This window comes from Heterocephalus glaber, unplaced genomic scaffold, assembly GCF_053883595.1.
Source record: "Heterocephalus glaber isolate CG9 unplaced genomic scaffold, H.glaber_assembly_v1.0 deba00000768, whole genome shotgun sequence".
Classification (NCBI taxonomy): Eukaryota; Metazoa; Chordata; class Mammalia; order Rodentia; family Bathyergidae; genus Heterocephalus; species Heterocephalus glaber.
Genome location: NW_028258162.1, coordinates 422,193 through 434,892, shown reverse-complemented (window position 1 = coordinate 434,892; position 12,700 = coordinate 422,193). Strand labels below are relative to the sequence as shown.

The window sequence follows — 12,700 nt, the reverse complement described above, 5'->3', positions numbered from 1 at the left end:
TGTCCTGGGGCCCATCTGGGAGGAGGATGGGCAGTTACCTTGAGACCCACAGAGGGGAGCTGGAACCCTTACCCACTCTTTACTGGCTGTGCGACCTCAAGCCAGTGCCTTGCTCTCTCTGTGCCTGGGTTTCCTTGCATGTGCAGGTAGGAGCTGAACTCCGACTCGGGCACCTGCTGTGATTTCCATCCTCCTGACCTCCGCCTTCTCACCTTGCCTGCACAGTCAGTGGTTTGCTAGAGTCTCTTCTGGCCCCTGGTTTCTGTACCACTTGACTGAGCCCCTCATTTTGGTCAGGGAAATTTTTAACCCAACCCATCCTGCCTGGCTATGTGCCTGTGGAGCAGAAAAATACAGAGCCACTGCCCCTGAGCTCTTAGGGTGCCTGGGAGATCAGCCACCCAGCAATCCAAGGACCCAGAACCCAAGCAGCACCTGGGTTCTCCAGGGCATGTGGAGTAGGGGCGGGCAGGCAGGAAAGAGGCAGCCCCACCTGGCTCCTGGCCTCATCCTCAGTTCTCAGCGGGATCAGCAGGGTGGCGGGGCCCAGGTTGGGGTGGGTCGAGCCGCAGAGCCAGCACTGCTGCGGGAAGGGTCAGTATCACAGGACGGTTCTCCCCACCAGGCCTCCCTAAGGGCTCAGCAGCCCGAACAGCTGACAGCATGTGGCTCTCCCTCCACTGTGCAGGGAGGAGGTGAGGCCCAGACCCAGGATTCAGGACCCCAAACCTGGGCTTCCCAAGTCACGCTCCCAATCAGTCCTGCCCCTGTGCTCGGGATGGAGGCTGCCAGGGCTGCCAGAAAGGTGGGGAGATTTGATCTGCTGGCCTCCCGACAGACCTCCTGGCTTTGGTGGGGAGGGGGAGGAGGCTGGGACCACAGCGGGACCATGTGGAAAGCCCAGTCCTTCTGTGGGACTCCACTGACCAATAAGTAGTTCCTCAGCAGCTCGCCAGTGACCACTCTGTCACCTCCACACAGTGGGACTGGTCTCTCCCATGAGCTGGGTGCCCCCCAGCACATGTGTGTGGGCGAGGGCTTCACAACAGGCCCTCGGGAGACAAACCAAAGGGCCAGGGATCACCTGCTGCCTGCTGCCCAATGACTGCTCTGGCTTCGGCCGCATGAGGTGCCAAGACAGGCACAGCATCCCCAGGAGACAGATGCATGGCTCCTGCCACTGCACACCCAGTGGCCTCCCCACAGCTTCCTCTCGGCCCTTGCTCTGCTCGTCCTCAGAGCACGGATTCCTGTAAGGACAGCCCGGCAGGACATCTCCTGGCTGGCCCAAGTATGCGCTGCAGCCCTGTGGGGGCCACAGGCGCCACAGGGACAGAGAGTCAGCATCCTGGGGTCAGACCCGGGGGTCTGGACATACCAGGCCAAACCTGCAGCCTGCACAGGGATGAACATGGAGGAGGAAGGAGCTGAGTGGGGTATGAGAGGGGAGGGCCAGAGAGAGGTGCACAAGGCGGAGGGGGATGGGAAGGAGGATGGAGAGGAGGGGGCAGACAAGAAGAGGGAGGAGGGCAGGACAGCCGCACATGCTGTTTCCTGTGTGCTGTACAATCTTCCCAAGTGGGGGGCTGCCTGCACTTAGCAGCAGCAGCTGGCTAGGGGCACCTGCCACTGACTCCTTCTGTAGACACATGGGGTGGGGGGCTGACAGGTCCTTAGTCTCAGCCTTGTGCACAGCAGCTGCCTCCCCACACCAGCATCTGTGGGCCCTGTACTGGGCACAGGGGATGGGGGAACAGGCTGAGGGCACCAGCTGCTACACCCACACATCCTGACCTGTCTAGGTACCCCTTCCTCCCTGCTGCCTTTGACTGGTGTGGCGCTTCGGTTCCAGGGGATGCTTCTGTAAAGGCCCCAAGCTTAGCCAGCCAGAAAGGATTAATCCTGATCAGGAGTAAGAATCACTCGATGGAACTTGCATGCTCTTACACAGCTCTCTGCTTTGTCAGACTCGCTCGGCAGCAAGTTCTGGGGTTGAGGAACCATTCACTCCTGCTCAAGAAGAGCTTGAAGGGCTCCAAAGGGCAGTCAGAGAAAGGCTCTTAGAGAACTCAGACTTGGAGAAAATGAAAAATAATGCATCTGGGAGTGGCTGAATGGAGCGCTCATCTTTAATAAGCCATGTGCAGAAGCGCAGCTCGAGCCGGGGCCTGTCTTGGCAATACTAAGAGGCACAACAGGGCCTGGCTCCGGACAGCTCCAGGGCCTCTATCAGCACCCATGCTGGGGTGGCGACAGCTTCCAGGCTGTGTGGGTCCCATTCCAGAGATGACATACTCAGCCCCCAGATATAGGACAGGACCCGTGAGGTCACGGAGAGCCACTAGGGACCTCGGGCTGACAGCCTTGGAGCCAAATGTGTTTGGATTGCATGGCATCTGCTTAGAATTTTAAAACTGGCATTTCCCTGCTTTGGGAAGGGGGTGGGCATATGTTTTCTAGTTTACTACAAGTCTGGTGATAATGTCATTGTGCCCCTGACCTCTGTACTCATTTGTGTGACCCACCTGGCCCTCGAAGGCTTTGAGCTTGCAATCCTAATGCCCACAGTGCCACCTAGTCATGCAATACAGCACTTGCTAGGCCAAAGGAGGAGAGCACAGGAAGCACAGCCCCTTCCCCAGGGCTTGAAAAAGCTTGTTCCATGCTGCACTTCTTATCTGGAAAACAATAAACCCTATTGTGGACTTCATAAGAGCTCAGTTGGATTAAAAAAAAAAGTCAAGATGCTGCTTGAGAGTATTTTGCAAGAATGAGGAGGGGTGTGTATTTTCAGAGTCCGTGGAGGGTCAGATTCCAGGGTCTGAAATATTTTCCTGCAAGATAAAGCTGATTTTATTTTTATAAGACTCAAATGCTGCTCACTTTTGCCAGTGCATCTGTTCAAAACTCTCTGTAGCAAGAAGCAGCTACCCGTTTGGAAGATGTGATTTTGATGGAGCAAATCTTCAGTCACTGAGCAGAAAGCAAACCTATGCGTGACTTCCGCTTGGTATGCTCAAGAGTAGCCAGAGGCTGGATAATCACAAACTGCCCACTGAGGCAGGAGAGCAAGGCCTGGCCCCTCGGCGCAAGGCAACCTGGCTTGAGTGACAGGTCCAATGCTGTGTGACCGTAGGCCAGCCACCCACCTTTCTGTCTAAAACAGAGGTGCTAACAGCTACTGTGGGACCAGCATGAGGATTCAGAGGGAGGGTAAGTCAAGTGGCTGGTACTGTGCCAGGGCCACGGTGAATGCTGATGCCTGGCAGAGATTAATAAACCACCTGATTGGGCAGCCGTATTTATTCTTTCAGGCAGCAGTGGGAAAACAGTCTTAGGCAGAGCCAGCATGACCTTAAGCTCTAGGCAGTTGACACCAGAGAATGGTGGTCACTGGGAGGTGCTGATGTCATCAAATTCCTGGAGCACACTGTTCGTTAAACAGGGTTCCCAAAGTGGACAAGTGGCCGCATCCTGCAATTAGGTATTGGTTAAAATCCCTGGTAAATGTCAACTGTCTCAATGGGTCCACCGGCTGAGTCTCCTTGACCCCCCCTTGCCTGCCTGGGACGGAGAAGCCAGCACCCCAGGTCCATGAGCTCAGCACTTCTCACCCTCTCATCTGGGGCCAGAGACAGCAGGAAATGTCCCTCCCAGTCAGGGCACCCAGAAACAGGTTGCTGCTGCTTGTGGGCTCGATGTGCTCAGAAGGGTTTGCGGAAGCAAAACAAAATGGTCGCTTGCATCTAAATCAGCAGCTCCCGCCCCCCTTGCTGCCTTTGAATCTGCCAAATTCTGCATCCAGGGCCCTCTCTCCTCTTCCAAAAGGGAATGGGGTCCTCTGCCAGCTCCAGCTTCAGCGCCTCTGCCAGCATGCAAATGATGCACTTGGTTTCTCGGGGTGTTAACCCTATAGTCTCTGAGCCCCGACTAGGGAGGGAAATGTACTCTGCCAGCAGTGCAGGAGAGGAAATAAGGGTGTGGGGGAGGGTAAATACCTAACAAAAGGCTTCGCGGCGTGGGGCCATTTTGAGAGCCGGCATAAAGAAAACTCAGTTCCCTGCACGGTGCCCACACGGGTTTTGGGGGTTGGGCATTTGTTCTCTACTGATGGATGTTCACTGGCCCAGGACATAGAGGCCCGTCACCCGCCCACATGTGTCTCAGCCGCTTCCCACCTTCCAACTCCACAAGTGCCCAGCCACTACTACTCCAAGCACCTTATCTTTGGCTAAGGATAAACAATAGCTACTGTCAAGGGGCTGTGGCCCGGCCCCGGGCAGGATGTGGTCTCATGAGCACTCTGTAAGGCAGGTGCTGGCATGAGCCCCATTTTACAGATGAGGACACTGAGGCTCTGAGGGAAGGGACTTGCCTGGGGTCACACAGCTGAGGAAGCAGCAGGGAGGGCTGGGTCTGTGATGCTCTTTGCTACCTGGACACAGGGCTCTCCTTCCTCTCAGGCTGGCCTTGGTGCTCTGGGCTGTCAGAATCACCCTCAGCCCTGTCCTAAACCTTGCAGGTGTCTAGTGTCCTGACATTGGGAGCCCCACAGCGGCCCCTCTGGGACCCAGGCACAGACTGGTGTCCCCTGCACTGTCTGCTCCCAGGTGGTCCCTGGAGCAGTTGGAGGCTTGGTGGCAGCTGTACCTCTGGATGCCCCTTCACTGGAACTAACAACAAGTCCCCATGGCTTCCCGTCCCCACAGTCTACACCTCCTTCTGGGGAGCCTCATACCCTGGACCTAGTCCCCTCTGTGCCTTCACTCCCGCTCCAGCAGCTCCCAAATCAGCATTCAGCACACATCACTCCCCTGTGCAGCGCCATTATCTCCGGAGGACATGGGCTCCGTTGTCACGGCAACCAGAGTCCTTCCACCAACTCTATTTAATAATTTCCCAACAGTGGAGCTGGGCCAGTTTGGACCAGGGGAAAGAGCACCGGGGCCAGGGAAAAGTCCTGGGTCCTAGCACCTTCGGGGAGGGCAGGCCAGGATGCCTCTCTGGGCCTCCATTTACCCATCTGTGAAACAGAGGTGTCTGCAATGGGTGGGCTTTATGAGTCTTTTTCACCTAAAACAACCCGAGACACAAGTTCCAAGTTCAGAGTGGGAGCGAGGGAAGATCTGAGTGAGGTTCTGGGTCCACAGGATGAGCGAAGCTGATGGCCCTGTCTCCTGCTTGACAGCCTCCACATGTCACTCCGGGTCATGATCTCTGTGATCCTCCAGGATCTGGGCTGGGGTTGGGCAGGGGGCGAATTTTTGCCAGCAGCCATAATGCACCTACTTCTTCCATTCTGTAGATAGGTAAACTGAGGCTCACAGAGGGCAAAGGGGCTGCCTGTGCATACAGGAGGCCAAGTTCCTCTGCAGAACCTTGTGTCAGGGAAGGCCAAGTGGTTGGGACCCAAGAAGGGGCCCGTCCCCTGCCCTGCCCCCTTCCCACTCAGCCTGAGTGGCCTCTGGTTCTCACTTAAGGAACCACATAGACATCCCCAAGAGAGGGGGCAGGACCTCGCTGTGTCCCGCACTATGCTTGGCACCAGAACTCCCGAAGACATGGGGTTCCACACCTAGACCCTGGACCCCAGAGATGGTGTCTACACCCCCAGAGGCCTCTCCAAAACCTCCTCAAATCGCTGCTGATGTGCAAGGAGCAGCCGAGGACTCTGGGCTGGGGAAACGTCCTTAGCTTTGTGATTCCTGCCTGGCTCCAAGGTTGGGGAGGGGGCCGTGTGCCCTGGCCCAGGCCCATGGCACTGCTTTGAAGCGGGGTTGTTGGCAGCTGAACAATGCTATTTAACTCCTCCCAGGCTGGCGTTTTCATTTAATACCCCCGCATGATTAACAGTGCCGCATCTGCTCTGTCATTAGTGCCATTCACTGCCATTTGGAGAAAAGGCTTTATCGTCCCCAGTCATTAGTCCCAGGAGGCTATGATGGGGGACATGGAGGAGGGGAGGAAGAAGTGGGGCATGCAACTTCCGCCTCAGACCCTGGCCCTGTCCAGTGGCCCAAGCCCCTTGGCTCTAGGCACAGAGAGGCGAAGGGACTGCTCAGGATCTCCTGCAGGCTCCAAGCCAGGGAGCTCTTGGCTCTCTACTTCCTTCCTGCAATCTGGATCAGAGCCCCAGCTCTGCCGAGTCAACTGTCCAACCTTGGGAGCCCCTGGAGCTCCCAAGCCTCAGTTTCCTTACTGAGGTTCCTGGGACCGTGGTTGTGATGTGCTCGGCTGGTGCCTGGTGGCAGAGCTCAGGGTGGAGAAGGGCCACATTTGCACACTCTGTCGGAAGTGCCTGTCACCAGGGCTGCGGGACACATACTGGCACTGAAATTCCGTCTTCACAGAACACACTCAGGAAGACTGCTTCTTCCCCCTCCCTGAGCCCACATTTTCTTTCCTTTTCTTCTTAAAAATCCTGGATGGGTCCTTGATCTCAGACTGTAAAAAGAACATCCAACTTAGGGCCTTCCTATGCCAAAGTCCCAGTGAATTCTTGCAGCGGCCAAGTCCCAGCTGCAGCATCGGAGCACTCAGGCCCAGCCTGGGAAGCTGTGAGCTTTGGGCTTTGGTCACATTTGTTTTGTATTGTTGTGACTTGGCCTCAGCCCTTGCATGGTCCAGTCACAAACAGAAACGGCCAATGCAAAGGAAAAGTCCCTGATGCCCTGCACCATTACCTGCACCACATGGAAGAGCACATGGGGCCAGCATCAGCAGGACTTAGGTCACACTTCAGTGCCATCTGGGGAAGTGACTCTGCAGCCCTGATCCTCATGGTCCCCAGCATCCACTCAGGGTCAATGAGGCGGGGCCCATCAGAAGCTGTGCCCAAGAGACACACCATGCTCAGTGGGCCAGGGCCAGCTGGCCAGTTTCCACTCCACAGGCAGGGGACACAACAAGCCCTCGAGTCCCCTGCCTGCCCTGCAGCCCTCAGCAAAGCTCCTAAGACTTGACATATGTCACAATCTTCAGAATGGCAGAGGGGATTGGAGCAATGGCTGGTCCCGTGGTTTCCAGCCCATATCCTGCCACCCCCACCCTCTTCGCTGAGCACAACATGGAAGCATGCAGCCCACTCCTCCGTGGGGCACAGCAGCCCCAGGCTCTGTAGGACCACTTCTCCATCCTTCTGCAGGTCCTTCTGGACAACCTCATGGGGCCTGGGGTTCATTTCCACCCAAACACGCAGACACGAACGCCTGTGTGCAGATGCTCCTGAGAGCAATCAGCCCTCCTCTTCTCCCACACCTGGCCCATCATACTCTGAAACCCCAGTCCCCAGCCAGAGATTAGAAGAGGCTCAACCAAGATGAGGACCCTCTTCTTGAAAACTTCACTGTGCTTCGCACACCCTCAAAGCCTCAATCCGTGTGCTGTGCTCCGCCTCCTTCACCTGGGCTCTTCCCCATCTGGCTACCTGGCTAACCTGATGATTTGGGCTTAGTAAAGGTGACTCCACCACTTGAGAAAACAGCAGACAGAGTTGAGGGCCCAGGGCCCTCGGACCCCCAGTTTCTCCATCCAAACGATGGCGATAAGAATGGTAGTAATAACAGTAACACTGCTTTCACCCTGAACTCCCAGAGCTGATGCAAACTTCCACTGAGAAAATGCTTTGAAAACTGTGACATTCAGCCTGGGATTTAGCTCAGTGGTTCCAGTGCCTGCAAGGTCCCGAGTTCGATCCCCGGTACCAAAAAACCCAAAAAACAACAACTGTGAAATTCTACTTAAGTATTATGCACATGTATACTCACATGTGTGCAATCGACCTCATTTGGGTCAAGGTCATTTGAATTTGGGCTTAAGAGAAAGTAAAGTCCTCATTGTAAATTGCTCTTCTGATAACCGAGAGTGGCATGTTCCACACGATGCAGCAAAGTGCAATACCGATAGCAAATGTCTTCGCTCACCTCCCTGTGGCTGCTGCCCTCTCTCTGTACAGAGCCTCCCTGCCAAACAATAAGGCCATGAAAGCGACCTGCTGTCAACGTCTTTCAGGGCATCTTTGACCTTGAATGTCCCTCTGGCCAGAGCACAGTTATCTCAAGAGCTGGCAGGAGACACTGATCTTGCAGGCACCAGGCAGCCGACAGGTGGGCAGAGCTGCAGCTCCTGGCCAAGGCAGCCACTAGCTCCTGCCTCCCTGAGCCTGGCTGGAGAGCCTGGGTCCCACTCGGCCCCAGAGCTGGGGCCCCTTTCACAGCCAAGGGCCCCCGCATCCTAACATGGTCCGTTCCCCCTGGCTGTGCACCCTCTGCAGAGTGCCACAGCCAATCATGCTGCAAGACCTGGACTCCCTGTAATTTCCAATTTGTGAGAAATGTAAAAATAGAAGCCCATTCGCCGCAGGCGGCTCCCATCGAGTTGGATGCCACTTCTCATGTCATGTCAGATCACGGTAAACGGAGCTGATGGCTTTGTCAGCCACTTTCCATGGCTTCCCAAGCAGTGAGGTGCAGGGGTTGGATTGGGAGACGGGAGAGTTAGGGAAAGGTGGCTGGGTACACGCCATCAATACCAGCTTTAGGTGAATTTTAAGTCTGAGTCACAAATGTGTGGCAACAGGCAGGACACCTCAGCTTGACCCTCAGCTCTGTGACTCGGCAGCTGAGGGATTTGGGCACAAGTTCTTCTCTTCGAGCCTCAGCTTTCCCTCAACAGTGGCTCCCTTGATACTCAGCCTTCCAGAGCTGGGAGAACTCTGTGGATCAAGCCCAGGGCGAGATGCTCACGAACTGTGCAGTTCCTTAGAGTGGGGAGTCACAGTCAGCACCCGGTGAGCCACAGCAGGGAGCCGAGCACAGGGGTCTGTGGCTGACTTCGGGCTTGAGAGCCAGGTACTATCCCTGCCTGTGATCCAGCAGCAAGTGCCCCAGTGCCCGTCCTCTCAGATAGTTCTACTGCTCCTCCCAGGTGAAAATTAAGTGCAGTATTCTAAGCCTAACACATGGCATACACTCGTAGAGTGTCAACTTGCTATAACCGATAGTTACTGCTTACATCGATAATACAACCATTGGAACAATATTTAGCAGGCATGTTTTCCTGTTTATGTCTGAATTTTAGCCCTATGCTGAAATATCACAGCTTGTGTTTACACCTACTGCCTATGCCAGGAAACTCTTATCTTTGTTACTAACCAGCTCCCTGTGACTCTGCATTGCCTTTCCACAGCTCCAGAGGGTTTTGGGGGGCATAGAATAGATGCAGCTGCTGGTGTCCCTCCAGCTCATGGACGGAGACGCATTTCCTGGGAAGTCCTATTTTGGGGTTCACATCTGGCCTCCCAGCCTCATCCCTCTCAATGCTATCCTCTTTCTCTCCATCTCTCAGTGACCTTCAGAAAATGGGGCAAAGCTGGTGCGAAGGACCACCTATGCCATGCCCACACCGCCCAGCAGAGGACACGTGATCTCATCGGGTAGGGGAGGGGCTGCTCTTTGCAACTGGAGTCCTCAGGGTTGTTTCCTACCCTCCCGGGAGGGGGCTGCCTCTTGCCACTGATCTCCGGGCACAGAGGAGCTCGGGCAACAGGGAATGGGTGAATTGAAGAGCCAGCTGTGATTCAGGCTGAGCCAGGCCTGCCACCTTCCCCATGGGCACAAGGCAATGCAGATTCTCTTGCTGGGGCCGGCACAGGGCTGTGGCTGAGGGAGGAGGCATGAGGCTAATGTGGCTTGGGATGAAGGAAGCCAGGCACACTGGCCTGGACATCCCACCTAACCCGAGGACAAAGGGGCTGCAGGTGCTGGGCAAGACTGGCTTTCTGGGGGTGACACTCCCCCTGTGACCCATCTGCAAGCAGGACAGGGAGGAGAAAACGTCTCTGAATTCAGTGGCCTGGGACATCTGCCTCAGCTGCTGAGCTCACAGCCAAGCCTGGGAACGGCGTCTGTCTGTGATGGCAAGAAGCCGCCTGACATTTGTGCGCTGCTTAACGTTACTCCTCACACCTCACATGCCGGGGAGGAAGAGCAGCCACTGCTCACATGGTAGCCTGAAGAGATGCGCCGACAGTCACTAAACTGGTCTCAGGAACCAATCCCCACTGTCTCACTTTTCGGGTGTGAAAACTGAGGCAAAGATGGCTTGGAAATCCAAAGACCAGGGCTTAGCTGGGTGCCGTGGAGCACATCTGTAGTCCCAGGAGGCGGAGGTAGGAGGATCACGGGTTCAAGGCCAGCCCTGGGAATTTAGTGATACCCACACCAATCCTCCTTACCTCTTCCTGCTGTGTGACCTTGGGCAAGTCACTGTCCCCTCTGTCCCATGGTTTCTTCACCTCTGAAGTGGGGACTGAGAGAGTACCCGTGCATGAAGGTGATGTAGGCAATTAAGCTTGGTACACTGGAAGGGTTCAGTACTTCACTCCTTCCTTCTAAAATGAAGACTGGAACTCAGCCAAGGTCACTCGGGCCAGGAAACGGCAGTGCCCCAGCTCAAAGCAAACCCTCTCCCACAGCTCATTTGTTCCCGGCCATGGCCTGAGAGGGTACATTCGACAGCCTTCCTGGCTCAAGGTAACCATCAAGGTAAACACCGAAGGTGGGTCCCCTGCCATCTCATTCCACTACAGCAGGCTGGATTCTAAGACATTCGTTGAGTTTCTGCTGTGTGCTGGGTCATGCATAAACATCCACAGCCTCTGCTGCTTAGCTCCTGAGTTCCCAGATATGTAAGATCCAGCGAGCAGAGGAGGAGCTATTAGCATCTCTCGGCTTTAAGGAACTTGATTTTGACCGGTGCACGCCCTAAGTGGCCCACAGCTTGGCCTCTAGGCGCCCCTCCCAGCCCCATCCAAGTCCCTGGGGACCCACTTCTCCTTTTGCCCAGAGCCCAGGTAGCAAGACCGTCCTGTCTCCTCTCGCCCAGCAGCAACTGCCTCCTGGAGAACGGAGAACCCTGCTATCCAGATGCCCTGCTACACAGGCCAGGCTGTGTGTCATGCCCGCCTGGGACTTACAGTTTGTCCTCTGAGGACCGGCCACCGAGTTACCACTTGGCTGGAGACAGAGTGCTTTCTTTGTCTGCCGCCAGCCTGACAATTTCTTCCTGAGGCTCCAGGGCTCAGCCATTTTGCCCCGGCTGCTTTTGGAAAAGGTCCCTCCCACTACCGCAGGGACACACACCTCTAAGGGAACCTGTCTTTCTCCTCCTCAGCCTGAGCGGGGGACCGAGGATGCTCGGGCCAGGACCTGATAGGGCTGTCACAGCCCTGGTGGAGGGCGGGCTGGAGGGCACCGGGCACTTTGCTCCCTTCTGATCTTTGTTTTGGAATGTGGGAGTTGGCGTTGACTTTTCAGGCCCCTCTGGACTGCAGCTCCCCCGAAGTTCTCCAGGACAGAGAATTCAGGTGACACCCAGCACCCACACCCCTCTCCTGCCCAATGCCCACCCACCTTGCATGTCACAGAAAACCAAGGTTGATCCCAAACTCTACTCAGACTAACATAGGCGGATTTTGGGGGGGTGTCACAAAGCTCAGGAGCCATTTAATCCCCACTTCGAGGGCAGGGTTTAGATTTTTAGAGGGTTTAGATTTTTTAAAAATCCAATTTTCTCCTTGGGGTTCACGATTATTTTGAGGGATATCAGCTCGGAGCTTAAGTGCGGAGCTGCCCAGTCTGAGTTCCTCGTTGGAAAACCAAGCCAAGCGTAGAACAGGACATCTGTGGGTGCCACTCTGAGGGACGTGGGTACAGGGCACCGCCTCGTAGGTAGACCTGAGGGTTATGGCCGGCGGTGCTGCCCCTTTTCGCTTCGCCAGGGAGTAGAATCTGGGACGGTAGGGGACAGTGGTCTCTAAAGCAGCTAGGACACTCGGCCTCCGCCCCCGGGGAACCCTGTAAGGCAGGGGACCTGGGCGCATGTCCCGGGATCTAGGGTGTCCGGGATGGGAGGAGGTGACCTTCCCCAGGGGACCCTGCCCTGCCAGAGGCCCCAGGATTGGGGGCCGCGTGGACTCAAAACGCAGCGCGGCTTCTGCGCCCTGGCCCCCATCCCTGGGAACACGCGGGGCTCAGACAGCTAGGTCCCGGCGCAGGGCGGGCAGGGTGCGGGGCTGAACCCCTGACCGCGCGTCCCAGGCAGGGGCAGGGGTACGGGTGGCGGCACCTGGGCCCCACGGCCGCGAGGGTCCCGCCCGCTCCTACCTGCGGCGGGGCTGCGCGGCGCTCTTTCCTCGCTGGGCTCGGCGCAGCTCCTGCTCCGCGCTGCGCGGAGTCCTCCAGGCGGCAGGGGGAGGGGCCGGGCCAGGGACACGCCCGGTGGGCGGGGCATCGCTCGCTCCCCTGCCCCGCCCCCTCTCCTCTTGCTGCTCTCCTTTCTCTCCCTCCCTCCCTCCCTCTCAGTCCAGGCCACGGTCAGCCTGTCCGCCAGTCTGCCTCTGTCCTTCTGTCCCTACCTCCATAGACTCACCCTCCTCCCTCTCCATGGGTGACCATGTGTGGCTGGGGGTAGGATGGGCGGTGGCCCCTCTCTGCCCACCTTCTGCCCCTGGGGACACTGACGCCCCCTGGAGCTGATGTCGGGCCAAGGAGGGGCCAGAAGGGCTGTCCTCGCAGGACTTGGTCCTGGGGCCCAGGGGCTGTGCCTGGCTGTGGGGGACAGGTGTTAAACATGACTAACCTGGGAGGCTTCCCAGGGTGCAGAGAGCCCCCTCCTGTTTCTGAGGTCTGAGGGGCAGTCC

General features: G+C 56.7%; 1 protein-coding gene across 4 annotated transcripts in view; it reads right to left on the bottom strand.

Moving 5' to 3' along the window:
• Slc6a1 (solute carrier family 6 member 1) overlaps positions 1-12,258 on the bottom strand; it is a 31,149-nt gene extending 18,891 nt beyond the window's left edge. For 2 of the 4 annotated variants that reach the window (XM_004874848.4, XM_004874849.4), the window contains exon 1: positions 12,165-12,258. The gene's annotated coding sequence lies outside the window, so the exon portion shown is untranslated. Of the gene's footprint in view, positions 1-10,234; positions 10,302-12,164 lie in introns of those variants that run through there. The other 2 variants (XM_087207175.1, XM_087207174.1) reach the window with 2 other exon arrangements.
• Positions 12,259-12,700: the final 442 nt, after the last annotated feature.